Here is a 16,976-nt window from a genome sequence, read left to right on the forward strand (position 1 = left end):
CCAATTGGCCCATATGATCAAATTCACATGCAATTCTCAAGGAAGTAGTGTTGTTGTTTACTTATAATTATAAAACAATCAGAATTTAACAAAAAATGTTGATTGAATACACAGAACTCATGAAAATGGATATTGAAGGATTGAAAGTGTTAGTCTGGTTAACTTTAATTGCACATTTTGTGACAGAAAATTTGAATAAAAATAAAATGTAAATGTAGATGTAGGAAATTAAGAGTGTTAACATTGTAAGAAATAATTAAATAAAAATATACACATATTGATCAAAAATAATAAGTAGCTCAGAAGGTTAAACTAATTTACATTTCTGGACCATGAACTCTGGACTGTGTTCTCTGCTAGACACTTGATGTGTGTGAAAATAATAATAACAAAATGCCTGATATTTATTATTTATTTCACTAGAATTTGTTAAATGTAATTTTTTGAACATTTGTCATAAAAATATGACAAGAAAATTATGAAGAAGCCGGGCGTGGTGGCGCATGCTTGTAATCCCAGCATTTGGGAGGCTGAGACTGGAGGATCACGGTTCGCGGACAGCCTCAGCTACTTAGGCTCTCTGCAACTCAGTGAGACCCATTTTCAAAATAAAGAATAAATAATAGGGCAGGGGTGTAGCTCGGAGGTATAATGCCCCCTGGGTTCCATCCCCAAACCCACCCACCCACACACACACACACACACACACACAAATAATGAAGAAAAAATAGAGTAGTTGCTAAATTATTTTACAACCTATTCACATACTATTACAACTCTGTTTTTCACATTTTCTAGACTGTTCACCCAAATTTCTGTTTTGTTTTTTTTTAAATCTTGTTGTCTAGGCTTGTGCTTGTCCGCTATTGAGAAATCTATTAAAATGTGATGAAAAATAAGTCACGTGATCTACTGGATTCTCTCTTAGAGTTTTCTGCTAAATATTTTCACTAAAAATTGGTTTCAGCTGGGAAAAAATTGTGAAAGCTCTTGCACATGGGTGTCCCAGAGGAGTTTGGGGAGGTTTAGAAATTTTTCAGAAAAATGATGTTTATGAAATGAGTATTGGAAGGCGAATAATTCTTTAGAATTCATAGAAGCAAAGCCACAGAGTAAGAGTCCCTAAACTCACAATAGCCCATAATCTCTAATGAGGACAGTTGTCTTAAATTGTGTGACATACAATTAAATAAAAAATTAAAATACAGAGTAATATGGAAATCTTATCTGTTCTTGGTCTTATGGAAAACCAAGATTTTTATGACAAACAAAACCATGGACATAATAATAAGGAAAAACATTTTAAATGCATGTTTGCTGCGGTAAAGCATTTAAGTATAATCTTTGAAGCCAGATATGGAAACACATGATTATACAGAAATGAGTAGCCTCTGTCTTTAGTGAATACCTAAGAAATCTGTTCCACAGAAAGACAGTGGAATTAGGGGCTTTGACTGATATTAGAGCATAATAGAGCAAAACAAAATAGCCTCCCCTGTAAAATTCTAACCATTATCTCCTTTACTCAGAACTAGAATTTTTCTTTCTTGTGTACTTCAATAGATACCTAGTGAGAACTTCAGTTTAAAGTATTTGTAGGTTGAAGTGGCCTTGTCTTCAAGAAGAAGTTGACACAAATCTTCTCTAGAAGAATGCACTTCAAACTCAGGACACAAAGAGTATGAGTTCACAATTGTTTAAAAGGCCTGAGTTATATAAGTGAGTTCACAAACTCTTCAGACTACACAGTCAAACCCACAAAATGTACAGACTATTGCATTATCACATGCAGATTTTAACATATGCTCTAGTCCTGGTAGACTTTGGAAGCATTGTTAAGACGGTGCTTATTTTCCAGTTGACACAAAGATTTGTCTAATGAACTAATATTTAGATAGGAATTGGCAGATTAGACATGGAAGAAAGTTCATCGTGATCAAACAGAAACATTTAGAGGCATGAGAAGCACCGCATTTAATTTAGAGGAAGTATCCCATATACCAAGAATTGAAAAGTGTGTTGCACCCCATGTAGAATAAAATACGGTTCACTGGATCTTGTAGTAGGTAATGGAAGGTTACTAAACATCATAGGTGACCCGACTGAAGCGTGAATGGTAACTTACTTCACAAGATCAACCAGAGGTCAAGAGTTCAATTTCATCCTCGGGTTCCCAAACTTGTTCTTAACCAATGGAAACACTTATCTCTACATTCTACATTGACTCTTTGATCTGAACCAGGCTGTTCTTGGCAGGTTCCTGTACACCCACTATGAGAAAGCATATCCTTTAATCCCTAAACACATATCCTTGTGTTTGAATTCTAAGCCAAGTGAACTTCAGTGGTGGAAAAAAAGTCCTTCATGCTCACAATGATCTGAGATTTCTCTTCTACCACTGTATCCCTTATCTCGTTCAAGACATGGTATGACATACGTATAAATAACTTAAAATAGTTATATAATAACAAGGAAGATAATTGGTCTATTTGAAATGAACTCCAAGTAATTCAAACAATCTATTTGGGAACTATATTTTGATATGATAATTTTTGTTCTTAAACAAGAGTGGTACTGTTGTAATTGCTATTTAAAAATAATATTTATTAAAGTTGATACTAAAATCCCCTATTTCCCCCAAATAACACCCCTATAGTTTCACTTGTAGTTCAAAAAAGCATTTGACTTACTAGGGTTGAATGTCAGGTAATTTTATTTAATGTTCACTTTTAAAAGAGAAAAAAGGGCGAGAGATTTAGATGAAAAGTAGAGAGTATGACCTTAGAAATGTATTTATAAGGTCTGACTGCAGCAGCCAAAAATAATAACCATTGAACCTAGTGAATAATTTAAGGCCAATGAGCTAACAGTGCTCTTTGCAATGGGATATTAATACGTAAATATTTTAGTCAGTGTTTTCACACCCTGCATAAAAATGCCTGTATTTTATCTACAATCTCACTCTAGGTGAAACTTCTGAGAGATTTTGTGTTCTCACTGAAGTCTTTATATATGAATTCACACATTATAATTAAATGATTTTACTACGCAAATACATTCAAGAAAAAAGATTATATTTTATAAAATATGCAGCGATGATTCTTGAGGCCATGTTTCACTTCACACATTGGAACATTGCTATAACAGAAGTCGGTTCCTCTATCTGGGTCTATTTGCTGTGGCAGTGTGATTTATTGAGGATTAGAATCACTTCTTTAATAATATTTAGTCGTGGAGAAATATTAGTAAAATTAATCAATGAACATAAATACTTGTGAGCTAAATTTTTTTTATTTATATCCATAGTATATAAATATCCATCTAAGTATACCCATATATAAGCTAATATGCTTTGTTAGTCCTTTTGTGTTTGTTGGATGTTAACCAAACAATATCACTGGTTTTTGGACTTTTGCATGTGTGTGTATGTGTGTGTATGGGGTGTGTACTGGGGATTGAACCCAGGCCTGCTCTACCACTAAGCTACACTCCTAGTCCTTTTAATATTTTATTTTGAAACGTGGTCTCACTAAGCTTTGTTGTACCAGCTTTAAATCTATGATTCTCCTATCTCAGCTTTCCAAGTACTGGGTTACAGTCATGAACCACCATGCCTAGCTCAAATAAATTATCTTTACCAAAATATTTACTTATTTGTTCCTTTATGGTAGAAATATTTGTTTTATATTTATATTGATTTCTACACTTTACATGGAAAAGTAAGAGCTGAAAGAGCAGTTCTTGGGTAAAATTGGAAGTTTATGTTCCTGCTCTGCTCAGCTATATATTGAGCAAGTCACTTCATTTGCCTTAATTCATTTTTCTCAACCTAAATGCAAAGGTATCTCTGGCTAATTGATAAACTATGATGGGAAACAAATTTTTCCCCTAAATATTAAAAGCAAACAAGGTTTTTAAATATGCATTTTTACTTTAATGGCTGTTTTGAGACATACAGTAAATTTGGGCTAATACTCTCTAGGATTGTTTTCTTCATGTTTTTAAAAAATATTCTTTTGTATAGTATAAATTTTCAAAACCCAAAAGTGGGTTTACAGAAAATGTCATTGTTTTTATTTAAATCCATAAAAACTAAATACCATGCCAGCCCAAGTAGAAGAAAATGTTTTAATTGATTTAGAATTAAATCAATTAAATCTCAATGAAAAAAACCCCCAAAACAACTCTCCATATCCACTTAAATTTTTCTTGGCTGAAATACGACAGGAAGGCACTTGCTACAGAGTCCTCCTCACATTCATCAAATCTCTCTCTTCCCTTTTCATTCCTCTCTTGAAGCCACAGGAGGGGGAAAAAAAAAAACTTGGGTATTTTACAAGGCTTTTTGACAGTAGCAACAAATTAGTAGGTTCTATTGAATCCACCCAAAACTGCTGTGTAGCATGAGTTTTGGGATCTTTGCAAAACACATCATATTCATATCCTTAGACTTTTTCTGGAAGTCAAGGAACACGGTTCATTCATTTTCGGTTCCCCAGATATTTCAGTATGCCACTTCTATCCTTTCTGAAAACTGGAACCTGGAGGGAAGGTGAAGTTGGTGGTCTTTTATAGAGGCCCTACCAGTGTATTATTTTTAGTCTTCCCTTCAAATAGTTCTTTCTCACCCAACATGAGAACATTTACCTCTTTGAGGGGTTCAGTTTTCTATCTACTCTATTTTCAATCTTTTTATATTTTTCAGGTCTTAGCCTTTTGAAATTGAAAAAAAAAGCTAAGCTCTTATAGATCAAAGTGTGCCTCCCCTCAAAGTAGTAGTATATTTCTTCAATTTCAAAGATTTCTTTTGAATCTAAAATCAAATAGTTTGACTTCTAATGTCTGAATTTCTGGTCCCTCCCCTCTTCTCCTTTGGCAATAGGGTCTGCTGATTCACTGGAGTAGTTTGTGGTAACCATGAGCTATGTCTCAGTTTTGTGCAATTCAGAAAAAAGTATCACATCTGGGTGGATGCAATGGAAACCTTATATCATCTGGGTGAACTGGTCTTCTGTGTTCTATATTTGGCCATGGGAAACTATTTTTCAGAAAAGGAAAAAAAAAATACCCTTCCTGCCCAGGAGAGGGCACACAGCTTGGGAGCAGAATATAGATCAGATTTCAGCCCATTCAGAATTTCTTACTGGTGCCCTTGTGCAGAGAGCCCTAGAGCACAGACATAAACTGTATTTTTTGGGTGGTGGTGGTAGTGGTACTAGGGGTGGAACCCAGGGGCTTTCTAACTCTGGGCAATACTCCCAGACCTATTTTATATTTTTATTTGGAAACAGGGTCTCACTAAGTTGCTGAGAGCCTCACTAAGTAGCTGAGGCTGGCTTCAAATCTGTGTGATTCTCCTGTCTCAGCCTCCCAAGCTCGGGATTACAAGAGTGCGCCACCATGCCCGGCATAAACTGTATTTTTAGGGATAAATAAAGTGAAGGGGAGAGAAACACCTGTATTTCAGAAATTTATCTACTACATATATTTGGTCTAAGGAATGTAAGCTTGTTATTACTATATCCCAAGCAATAATATAAGGCTGTGATCCAGAACGTATTGTCAAAGAGGTAAATTGTAAAACATGTTACACTAAAAAAAGCTATAATTTATTTTAATGATAATCCCCCAAATAGGCAAATTTGTACAAATCCTGAATTGCCAATGATTTGAATCTACTAAATAAATGTAGCCGGATATTTTAAATGGTAGAAAGAACATTATTCTCCTATCTTCTCTCACAATCTCCAATTGCTTAAAAATTCTTCTGGTTTAATTTAGTCAGGCTTGCCAAAACTCATTTGCCAATGTTCATTAGATAAGACAAATGCTTTTTCATATCTTTTAGTGTGTGTGGCATTAAAACTTGGAATATGTGCAACATTAAGAATGTATGTAATATGTTTAAGTAAGGTATTCTGAAGCCAGATTCAAGCAATATTTACAACTTATAAAGTCATGCACCTCATAAATATATCACAAACTCTTCCTTACTTTTCTAAGACACACTTTTTAAAAACTGAAACATGGGCTTCAGAATAATTTCTTTAGGAATGTAGCATTAGGACAGATACTCAAAGCAACACATATATAGATCAAAACAATTTGTATAGGATTTTCTTTTATCGATTATGAATCCACTTTATTTGAGCAGCCCTGACTAAGATCAAAAACACTTTGCAAAAACGACTGCAAGCCTGATGAAGTACGAGCAGCCGAGCACTGTGTTACTTTGAAAATATATTTAAAAAGTGAAAGCAAATCAATAATCATTATAAAAACCAAAATGTATTATCTTTTCTTATTAAAACTGTAATTGTAAGAAATGTAGCTTAGATATAATTTTTAAGAGAGCATGATAGTCTATTAACTCCATTTCTCAAAAGTAGATTATTCTACTAATTTTCAGAAGCCAACTATGTTTTTTTTTAAAAGTGAGAGGACACTTGTAGAAATAAAGGGAGAAGCTTAAAAGTTATTTTGTAATTTTTCTACTAACAGGTTTCACTATTAAAGAAACAAAATATGTAGGCAAGACATTCATTATAGGATATAAATAAGGATCAATCAGCATGTGCATATTTAGAAGACACATTAAATAACTCAAGACAGTGGATTAGTATTGTGCACCCTTCTTAAACATTTTTAACCCATCTATTTCTACATCTTTACTAGGATTGATTGCAATCAGTTGAATCAGTAGTTTATGCTCATTCCCTTTAACTTGCTATTATTTTACACAGGGGGATGCTTGCAAATTTACTGTATTCCTGACGTAAGTAAAACTCATTTCAAAGTTCATACCTGCTTTAATGTACTAACTTATTTGTACACTACTACGTCCTCTGGTAAATCATCATTTCATAAGAATGTTGACTATAAGATTCTCGCTAAAATAGTAATCCAAGGATAATGATTGTAAATGATTAACAGCCAACTAAGGAAAATAAAAGTAAATCCTAGCAATTGAAAGAATTATACCTTTTCTTAGCTAAATGTTAAACTTCTAAGGAGAAATTATAGATGAAGAAGTGCATTATGAAATTCATTAAAAAAGCATTTAGTGAAAAAAGCAGAATCCCAAGCATGAAACCACTCAATAATTTTAATCATGCTGCCTGGCCTAATGTAAAGCTGTGGACAGGACTGAGGTGCTGGGGAGGAAGCGTCTACACCACACTTTGAACCAGAGGAAAGGACCTGACCTTTTCTGGCATCCACTTAGTACCTTCCTGAGCAGAGTAGTTGTTTGTTGTTTGAATCAACTGCTCTATTAAATTATTTTCTTCTTAATTCTTGTTATATCTAATGGAAGTTTCATTTTTCCCCCACATAAAATAAAAGGAGTTAAATGCCTTGTGGCTAATTAAAGTACATTTATTATCTTAGGTTTCTGAAACAAGACTTTTTAATGTTGGAGATATTAAATCATAATGAGATGGAAAAGCTACTATGTTCTTCTGAGGGAAAGTTGTTATTCTTTTGTGCATATTTTCTATTAGTGAAAATAAATAAGTTTTTATAACCTAGTCTCATTCATATGATATGGTTCATACAAATAAATGTATTCTAGTCTTTAAATTTTTTTTTGTTTGGTCTAGTTTTCACAAATTTGCAGAAGACATTAATACTGTGAATCTTTAATCTTACATTTTAATATTTTGCATGCTCATTTTTGAACAAATTTGTCTATTATATCACATTGAAGAGCAATTTATGAGATAAACTGGCAGGACTAGATCATCCATCTATCCAGCTCAACCACACAACTTTTAATTTGTAGTGAACTCACCAAGCAAAGCTACTGATTCGCTGGAGTAGTCTGTGATAACTATGATCTCTGCTTTAGCATTGTGCAGGTCTGCTGAGACTGCTTTAGTAGAGGGACCCTGATTATGAATATGTTTCCTTACAGTAAACAGTAGTCTGCCTTCTAGAAACTGTTCAATCTCTTTTTTTAAGTGGCATACCTTTAGGTGTTTAAGAACAACTTTATCACATCTTTAAAAATTTTTTTGATCAAACTAAATTTCCTCACATAGAATAATTTTTTAAAAAAAAGTCCTCCATAACCCATTATCATCTGCCACATTATTGTCTCAATATGTCTATTCTTTGTTTATGTTAGTTTCCAAATGTGTTATCAAAATACTTACGGGATATTACACATGTGCATTATGATTATCAGTTATAACATGAGCTTCACATTTTTAGAAAACACATAATTAATATCATTGTTACATAAGAACAATTTTCAGAAGTCTAACATCCAGGTAGATCACTAGAAGCTTTCTAAAATATCACTTTTTTCTATAGTTGGTGTAAATAAACTATCTTATATCTTACTTAATGTGACCTAAACTTAGGAAGCCATGGCATTGTGTTTTGGAAGGAGCATCTTTGGAAGGAGCTGTTGTTCATTGAGAGAGAGTTATATTTTACTTGTATTCCTATTAAATAACATCATAATAGTCTAAGACAATATGTTGATTTAAAATTGAGTTTTGAAGTTATAGCTCACAATTTAACTAAAGAATGGTTGATTAGCTGGGGAGGTGCATGTAAACTCCTATTCCTGAAACTTTATCAATTCAATTTGACACAGATCACTAAATACAATAAAACTCTTGGAATGTAAACTTTGCAATTTCTCATTCTCTTTGGTTATAGGAGAAAAAATTCAGTTTCTTCATACAATTATATTATTATTATTTTTTTTATTTTTATTTTTATTTTTTTTTTTTTTGAGGGTCTGGGGATGGAACCCAGGGGCATTCGACCTCCGAGCTACACCCTGTGCCCTATTTTTTTTTAATTTTTTTATTTTGAAACCGGGTCTCACTGAGTTGCAGAGGGCTTCACTTAGTAGCTGAGGCTGTTTGCAAACCGCGATCCTCCGGTCTCAGCCTCCCAAATGCTGGGATTACAAGCGTGTGCCACCACGCCCGGTTTACAGTTATATTATTGTTATGCAAGCAAATGCAATAAACAACTGCACCTATTAGGAAAATAAGTAGAAAAATAGTGTGACCAGTAAAATTGAACCTAAAATAGAGTTAAATAAATGCCTTCTTCTCTCTGATGGAGAGAAAAATTATCATGATCCTATGTTTGGCTAAGGATATAGGAGACTCTTGGGTGAAGAAATCAAGGAAAAGAGGTGAGCATGCATTTTTCCTCAGTAGAGGAAGGAAGCCTACTAAACACGATTCAGGAATGTAGTTAGAGTGATTTTAATAGTTCAGGGGTTTTCCTAGAAAATCAAAGTTGCACCTGGATTGAAGAGGGTCTGAGCATTGCCTGGGATCTCTGACCTTGTACAGCATGAGGCTCCAGAGAGAAAAATACCAGCTCAATTAACTTCATTCTCCTTTGGGTAATAGGCCTTTATTTCAGATAGAATTGTAGAAAATATTTTGTAAGAAATTAAATTGAAGGGGTTTTGTTTATTTGTTTGTTTATTGGTGGTAGTAGTGGGGACTGAACCCAAAAATATTATGTTAGAATATGAATGCCAATCTCAGTATTCTGTATGGGGAAAGGGGGATGAGGAGGGAGCCAGGGAAAAGCCCACCAAGTGCTGTATGCGTGTCTCTCACTATTACTATGAACTACCTTATGATGTGAGACTATAATACACCAAAATTATTAAAAAGTAAAATGTGATTTTAGACAAATAAAATATAAGTAACACAAATATCAGAAAAAAAATTTCTGCAGCAGTGCTTTAAACCTAATGTGGAAATTATCTTTTAGAGAGCTACCAGAAACCATTTTCTTATTACATTTTTGAGAAATAGAATTTTCCTGGTTTTGTGTATTACATGTTGATAAAAGTTGGATACTGCCAACCTTCTGTATCTATTATTATCTTGTATGCTGAAGTAATTATCATCTTTATATTTTGATTGAACTTCATTTTTAAAATTCAAAATCAGTCAATACTATCTGTCTAAAGTTTTCCAAAAACATTCATGTGCATTTGTGAGTAAAATAATAAACATAAATTAATAAACTGTATTCCTTATTGACTTTACAATTCTGAGCAATAAGAACAATGTTAGAAGCATCTCAATACTTGAGTTCAAATTATATTACAGAGCCACAGTAACAAACACAGCATGGTATAGATGTGAAAATAAACTCAAGGACCAATGGAATACAATAGAAGACACAGAGACAAATTCACACAGCTACAGCCAGTTAATCCTTGATAAAGGTGCCAAAAGCATACGTTGGAGAAATACAGCATTTTCAACAAATGATATTAATAAAATTAGTTATCCATATGTAGAAAAATGAAACTAGACCCCTTATTACTCACTCTACACAATGTCAACTTAAACTGGATCAAAGACCTAGATATAAGGCCAGAAACTTTGCAATTACTAAAAGAAAATATAGAATCTATGCTTTGAAATATGGGCACAAGCAGTGACTTCCTCAATAAGATTTCTACAGCTCAAGAAATAAAATCCCAAAGCAATAAATGGGATGATATCAAATAAAAAGCTTCTGCACAGCAAAGGACACAACGTGGAGCAGAGAAAGTGCGGACAGAATGGGGTAAAATCTTTGCCAGCTACTCTCCAACAGAGAACCAATATCCAGAATATATAAAGAGTTAAAAAAAAACTTAACACCAAAGAAACAACCCAGTCAATAGATGGGCACTTATAAGTACATACTTCTCAAATGAATAAATACAAATATATAAAAAAGGTGTGCTTTTTGGTACTGGGGATAGGACCCAGGGGCATTCTACCTTCAAGATACACCTCCAGCCCCATTTTTTATTCTTTATTTTGAAACAGGGTCTCACTGAGTTGCAAAGGGCCTCACTAAGTAGCTGAGTCTGTTTGCAAACTGCGATCTTCCTGTCTCAGCCTCCAAAATGCTGTGATTACAAGCGTGCACCACCATGCCTGGCTGAAAAAAGTCTTAATATCCTTAGCAACCAGAAAAATGAAAATAATAATACACTAAGATTCCATGTAATTCCCGTGATAATGGCATTTATCAAGAACACAAAGAATAATGCATGGTGGTGAAAAGGAACATGTATACATTGCTGGTGGGACTGTAAATTAGTACAACTACAATGAAGAGCAGGATGGAGATTTCTCAAAAGACCAGGCATGGAACCACTATATGACCCAGTTATATCACTCCTTGGTATCTTTCTAAAATAATTAAAGTCAGAATACTATATTGATATATGCATACCCATGCAATATAAGCATAATTCACAAAATCCAAATTATAGAATTAATTTAGGTAACTAATTCTAGTTAGCTAATTCTAATAGCTAATTCTATACCAACTTAGGTGTCTGTCAACAGGTGAATAAAGAAAATACACTATGCACACAGAAAGAAGTTTTACTCAGTCATAAAGAAAGAAAAAATATCATTTACAGGAAGATTAATGGAACTGGAGAACATTGTGCTAAAGGAGATCAACCGGATGCAGAAAGTCAAGGGTTATATGTTTTCTTTCATGTACAGAAGCTAGAGAGGATATAGAGGAAAAAAAGGAAACTCATCTATTATTATGAAAGTAGAAAAGAAACCAGTAGAGTAGTGGAAGTGAATTGGGCGAAGAAGGAAGGAAAAGTAGGAGAAAGTTAGAGGAAGGAAACAGACAAAATAGTATGTGCAAATGTGAATGTATTCCCATGAATATCATTATCATGAGTGAGGCCGAATCAGGAGAGTAGAGGTGTAATGAGGAAAACAGAGCAATGACATTGTGTGTACATATGAATATGTAACTATGAATATCGCTAATAGGTATAGCTATAAAGTGCCAATAAAAATTAACACAGTTGCCTTAAGGATAATGTTCTTGAAATGCAAAAGCGTCCATAAATATTAAAAGTATAGATTATTGAAAATCAACAGAGAAAATGACATTGTGTGTACATATGAATATATCCCTATGAATATCACTAATAGGTATAGCTATAAAGTGCCAATAAAAATTAATACAATTGCCTTAAGGATAATGTTATTTAAATCCAAAAGTCCATAAATATTAAAAAGTATAGATTATTGAAAATCAACTGGATATGGAGGTTATTAAAAAATAATTAAAAGACAACCTTTCTCAATACTCTATATTATTTCCTTTACTGTGCAGAAGCTTTTAATTTTGATGCTATCCCATTTACCACTCTTGATTCTATCTCATGAGCTGTAGAACTCTTATTGAGGGTTTTTGAAATACATTTCAAAGAAAACAATTTCAGTACGTTGAAGAGCTATGTGTATTTCCATGTTCATTATAATATTCTGCAATAGCCAGAATATGGAACTGAACTGACTATCCATTGATTAATAAAAGGAAAAAGATAACTTGAAAATACATAAATAGTTGACTATCATTCAGCTTTTAAAAAGGAGATCCTGTAAGTTGCAACAACTCAAATAAATCTGTAGTACATTATGTTAAGTGAAATTAAGGAAGCATAAATACTATATTGTTTTATATATGGAATCAAAAAAGTTAGTTTCATGGAAGTTGAGAGTAGAATGGAGATTATCAGAATGAGAGTGGGTGTTGTTAAAAAGAAAATTTCCATTAGATAGGAGGAATAACTTCAAAAGTGTTGTACAACATGGTGACTAGAGGTAATAGTAATAATATGTTGGGTTCTAGAAAACGTTAAAAGAGTGAATTGTAAGTGTTCTCATCACAAGAATTAAAACTATATGAGGTAATGGCATGTTAATTTGCTGTATTCAACCATTCTGCAATGTTCAGGAAAGCATCTTGTTGTACAAAATAAGTATATTCAGTGTTATTATTAAGCCGGGCGTGGTGGCACATGCTTTGTAATCCCTGCACTTGGGAGGTGGAGACAGGAGGATTGCGCAGGTTCGAAGCCAGACTTGCTGGTTTAAGAGAACCTGTTTCCAAATAAAAATATAAAAAAGAGGTTTGGGAGTGTAGCCCGGAGGTAGAAGGGTTTCCAGGAACCCCAGTACCACCTAAATAAATAAATAAATAAATAAATAAATAAATAACACATTAAAAAAGAAAATTGTCTTCTGAAAATAAAAACATTTAAAATTAAATCTAAACAACATAAATATTAGTTCCCCACATTATTGAAAAAATACAGTAAAATAAATAATTTTAAAAAGTATTCTGGAAAGCAGGAGCTAAAAGCAAAGAAATATAAAATCTTGAGTTCCTTTTTATTTATTTATTTATTTATTTATTTATTTATTTATTTATTGGTGGTACTGGGGATGGAACCCTTCTCCGGGCTATACTCCCAGACCTATTTTATATTTTTATTTGGAAACAGGGTCTCTTAAGCCAGTGTGGCTGGCTTCAAACCTGTGCGATCCTCCTGCCCCCGCCTCCCAAGCACGGGGATTACAAGTGTGCCACCATGCCCGGCAAGTTTCTATTTTATAATCTATTTTTAGGTTAATTAGAACATTGTTAATTAGAGCAGTTCCCACTTGTTATGCATATTTACTGCCAGGTACAATATAGATACTCTTCAAATTATCTCTGATACTGAGTAAAGTTTGATTTTCCATCCCTAAAATCATAATAAAAAATCCCTAACATTAGAAAATAATTCATGATACTTGCTATTCAAAGTAAGACAATTTTAATTGTCCTGTAACAAATCAAAAAAATTTTAATTTCTTCAAAGATGTTATATAAAGTGCTGCAGACAATCTAGGATTTCTAAATTAAATAGAAAAATTACATAGAAGAAACTATCTTTCTTTTAAATGTATGTAATCCAGGTTTCACCAAGATACTAGCATAGATTCTTGAACACTATCTGGAGACTACTCCCACGGTGCCATTCTCCATCACACAGTTAAGCACTCATAGCCTCACACAAAAGAAAGTTCCTACAAGTTAGTGCTATTTCATTGGCTTGGAGAAAAGTTATGGATATTGAAATCCTTTCTTTTTCTTTCCAAATGAGAACATATTTGCTAACTTTTAATCCAAAGGTGATGAAAGGCCAAAGTGTAGTTTGTTGTTATTTTGGGATAATGTTAAGTATCTCTAGTTTCTTTTATTATGCTTGCAAGTATGTGTTTTATACTGTATACCACGGATGGGGTACTTCATATATATATATATATATATACACACATACATTAATATTATGGAAATAATCTCATTTTTACAAAGACTGAGTTACTCAACAGTTATCACTGATACCTCTTAAATGTTTTTCAGTCCTAGTACTGTAACAAGGACAATTTTTAAACAGGGCTCTGACTCAGATGACATATGATTACCACCAGCTGCATCAAGAGGCAGAGTCTGGTTAAAAATAAGTTATTTGACCAGAACAGCAGAACAAAGCTGAAAATCTTCTGACACCTGATCCCTTCAGCAGCTGTGAAATCTATTGAAAGGGCTCTCCTTCTAATGCATTTGTCAGAATACTAATTGGAAAAATGACTTCATGTTATGAGTCATACAGTCACCTCTGTGGACCTCATTAGACTTAAATGAGCACACTCAAGTCCAGTGCAATCATTCAGATTCAGCCATATGTTGGGAAGGAAGATTTCTCAGCAATCGGGCTTCTGGCCAATTGTGAACATTGTCAAGGGAAGAAATAGGCAGAAAATCAAATAGAGATGGCTGGTGGCCCATATAGATATATGGCATTTAAACCTTCCTGGGTAGTTCAAAATTATGCAAATTTGGGGAACCATAAGAAGTTCAAGATAACCATAAGAACTGAAGCAAAATTTCATAAAGCAGTAAGTGCCCTGGTGCAATGTCAGATTTTTAAAAATAGACTTTTATTGGTACATTGTAAATTATACAATTAATGAGATTCAGAGTGATAGAAAAATACAAACAATACCTTTGTCTCCCTCCAGATCCCATCCCGCTTCTTTTCTTCCCCATACATATTTTTGAGATTGGAATTGATAAATTAACATATGTAACTAACATTATTGAAACATTATCTCTTTCTTTCTTCAAGTCTTCCTTTTTTCCTCCCCATCTTGCTCCCCAAGTATCTTTCCTCTATTCTATTGATCTTTCTCCTGTTTTATCTAAAGTTCCTTTTGTTTTCCTAGTTTCTTTGTATAAAAAAACATATCACTCTTCACTTTCTGAGACTAACTGATTTCACTTAGCATAATATTCTCTACTTCCATCCATTTTTCTGCAAATAGCATAATCATGTTCCTTATGGCTGAGTATAATTCTACTGTGTCTATACCACAGCTTCATAATTTCATAGTTTTACTCTCATTTCTCCCTTCTATATTCTATCTTGCAATATTGAAACTAGATACTTTCATAAACTAGTTCGACTTCTGGCTGGCAACAATTAGTTTTTCCAAAAAGGCGATCCAAAGAAAGTCTGGCAGCTTGTGGGAGAAATTGTGTGGGCTCCCAGCCTGACCAGCACTCACTAACGTGGGCCCCATTTTTAAAAGTCAAGATTTCAGGCTTATCAAACATCCACACTCGGAAACACCAGTATCAGGTGAGCAGAATCCTTTCCTCAGAGTTTTGAGTCTCATTTTCTTAGGGCTCCTTCCTCTAAGCCTTAATAACTTCAGTATCTTTTCTATATAATTTCTTAACTCTGGGAGTATAGCTGTTCCTGGTAATTAGTACAAATATGAAACTTTATGAGTTTCTTTTACCCTTTTATTTAATTAGTCAACAATTATTGACATTAAATATTGTTTCCTCAAATAAGTCATAGAGTTTCTATGTGCTGATCAGATATAATACAGAAATTGGTATCAGGAATGTACCCAAGAAAAATTCTCATATATGAGACTTTGGGAATAGGTTTGTTCAAATGTTTGGGCTTGAAAGTGGGTTGAATCCCTTTCCAGTGGGAAAGGAACAGCTAAACATCCATGGCAAGTCAAAACAACCATTATTCATGGTTGATTACACTATAATGCCAACTGCTGTTAAAATTTGGGAGAACTGATTAAGTTTCTTGATTAAATGTTAACTAGTATTGAGAATATTGATGAATGTAAAAGGTGTCTAAGGATTTATTCTGGGTTTTATGAAGTATTTACAAAAGTAAAAGGCTTCAGTCTTTAATTGTGTATCTATATTCTTTATATTAACTACATTCATTTTTCTTTTTATTTTATACAAGTTAAATTGAAATAATTATGACTGTGTGAGTGTGTGTGTGTGTGTGTGTGTGTGTGTGTGTGTGTCTGTGTGTGGTGGTGGTAGTACTGGGGATTCAACCCAGAGGCATTCTACTTCCAAATAATTCCCCAGCCTGATTTTATTTCCTATTTGAAAACAGGATCTCTCTGAATTGCTGAGGCTGGCTTCAAATCTGTAATCCTTCTATTTCAGCCTCCCAAGTACTGGAATTACAATTGTGCACACCACACTCATCTTAAAATTTAGTCTTTAAGCTCAAAAGACTCTACACTAGCAAAACAACCTAATCCAGAAATGGGCAACTGAACTGAATAGACACTTCACAAAAGAAGAGGTACAAATTACCAATAGTTACATGAAAAGATATTCAACATCACTAGCCATCAGGGAGATGCAAATCAAAACTACGCTGAGATTCCATCTAAACCCAAAGTGCCAAACATAAAGAAATCAGACAACAACAAACGCTGGCGAGGATGTGGGGAAAGAGGAACTCTTTTACACTGTTGGTGGGAGTGCAAAGTAGTTCAGCTGCTATGGAGATCAGTATGGAGATTCCTTAGAAAACTGGGGATAGATCCACCATTTGATCTGGCTATACCACTCCTGGGTATCTTTCCAAAGGGACTGAAATCACAGAACTACATTAACATATGCATACCCATGTTCATAGCAATACAGTTTGTAATAGCCAAAATATGGAACCAACCTAGATCTCCATCAACATATGAATGGATTTCAAAATTATGGGAAATACACACAATGGAATTCTATTCAGCTATAAGACGAACAAAATAATAGCATTTGCAAGAAGATGG

This window comes from Muscardinus avellanarius (assembly GCF_963383645.1).
Source record: "Muscardinus avellanarius genome assembly, chromosome: 9".
NCBI lineage: Eukaryota > Metazoa > Chordata > Mammalia > Rodentia > Gliridae > Muscardinus > Muscardinus avellanarius.